At 30.9% G+C, this 2243-nt stretch overlaps 1 long non-coding RNA gene across 1 annotated transcript in view; it reads left to right on the top strand.

The window, feature by feature from the left end:
* LOC124421387 overlaps positions 1-2243 on the top strand; it is a 55766-nt gene that overhangs the window by 781 nt on the left and 52742 nt on the right. The gene's annotated exons all lie outside the window — the stretch shown is intronic.

Genomic DNA, 2243 nt, shown 5'->3' with positions numbered 1-2243 from the left:
GGTATACTTTAAGGTGGGTATTGGACCAATATTTTTGTATGTTACAAACATCAGCACAAACGTATAATACCCTCCCCACTATAGTGGTGTAGGGTATAAAAAAAATCAACAAAATACATTATTAAGAAGTTTAGCATTAACCTAAATCAATTAAAGACCACGTGGCGTATGATTATTAATTATTGTGTCTAAAAGTATGCTTCAATTTTTTTTGTTTTTGTTTTGAATATGTACTATGTGGTACAGGGGTACGTATGGGTAATTATTAATTTTAATTATTGATTATACGTTTAAAATACACATACTTGGACAATTTTATGATTTGACTTTAAAAATCCGATTTGGATGAAATTAGCTGCAAGGGTAGTAGGACAGACACAAACATCGGCTCTATCGGTAAAGTACTTCTCGACTTTATTCGAATCGGAATACATCGATTTTATTATCATTATTAAATTGTCACAACAGACTTGTGCCCCAAATCAAAAAGAAGAAAGGAAAACTATTTTATAAAATTTTGTATGAAAACTACTCAGTTTTTGTTAGTGTTTATACCCTACACCACTATAGTTGGTATAGTTTGTGCTGATGTTTATGACTTTCTGAGTCGATTTAACGATATCCGTCTGTCCGTCCGTCAGTGTGTCCATGTAAACTTTGTTATCAAAGTACAGGTCGCAATTTTCAAGAAAATATTCTGAAATTTATAATACACGTTTGTTTTGACCGAAGGACAAAGCCCATTGAAAATTGTTAAAATCGGTTCATTATTTCACCTAGCCCCATAAAACTGAACCCCCCGGAAAGGGCTTTTGAGCTCATAATTATATATAATATAAAAATATCTCGATATAAGTTCTAAGTTTAATAAAAGCCTTTGCCAAATATCGGACTTTATTTGACCCTAGCCCCCACATAAAGTCCCTTTCAGAAAGTATCTTGAATGTTCGCAATTCATTTATTAGCACTGTTATTGCAACTAAATTTTGCACAGAAATTTTAATTTTTTTTAAGATATTGCTAATGTCATACATATTTCAAATCGTAAATAAAAATTTTTCAAGGTTTCTCGCAAGAAATAATTTATATTTCTTTATCACTTTCCAGCCACACTCATTCGTCTAGAGTAAAATAAATTACTCAAAACAGTAAAGAAAAAACGAACAAAAAGAAAATAAATCGAACTAAAAACAGGCAAAAAAAGGAAGCACAATAAAATGAGAATAATCTTTTAACAAGAAAAGCCATGTCACCAACATTTTTATCGTTTTCAATTTCTTCTTTAACCAGATCACGCCAACAACGTCATCATTAACAACTTTTTAGACCAGCAGCAGCAGCAAAGAGCAACCTACAAACCATGATAATAATAATAATGGTGGTAAGACATCGTCATCTGCAGAATTATTTTCAGCATCATTATAATTATTATTATCTTCATTATTGCGCTGCAGTCACTAATATTGTTGTCGTTATTGCTGCTATTGTTCTTATAGTGCGCTATAGAACGCGTTGCAAATATCTTTTAGTTTTTATTTTTCCTACAAAATTCTTACATGAACATATAGTTATTGCAACATTTCCGTTAGAAAGGATATAAAAGTGTATGTATGTATATGAAATTGACTTGTACTTTCTCACATCGTCTACTATTGAGATAATTTAGTGGTGTTATTAGTTGTAGGTACATTAGGGATTTTAAATATTTGAAAACTACATATTTCGAGATTTTTATACATATATAAGAAGATCTTTCAAAGTTATTATATCGACGATCATAACATTACAAATATTTATTATTATTAGTTTCTTTTTAATTCTTAAAATTAACCTACCTAATGTACCTCTAATATCTAGCACAAACATTGTGCAGTGCATGCAATATCCTTCAATGTCAGTAACCATTTTTATTTATTGTCTAGAATACATAGTGTTTTGTTGCCAACATGTAATAACAAAAATATTTTTGTAATTCTCTGTCAGTTCCATTGGGTACTTGTATGCCCGGAAGCAACAGCGTGCACATGAAGGGTTGTTTAATGGATCATTCTGTAGTGAAAATGTACAAAGGAAATTTTCATGTTAAAGAGCAACTGATAAGGATGCTATGTATAGATCGAGGTAAACAGAATTCTTAAAGCTGAACTAGAACTGAACTAGAACTGAACTAGAACTGAACTAGAACTGAACTAGAACTGAACTAGAACTGAACTAGAACTGAACTAGAACTGAACTAGAACTGA

Source organism: Lucilia cuprina, chromosome 2, assembly GCF_022045245.1.
Source record: "Lucilia cuprina isolate Lc7/37 chromosome 2, ASM2204524v1, whole genome shotgun sequence".
Taxonomy (NCBI): Eukaryota; Metazoa; Arthropoda; class Insecta; order Diptera; family Calliphoridae; genus Lucilia; species Lucilia cuprina.
This window is presented reverse-complemented; position numbering and strand designations above follow the sequence as displayed.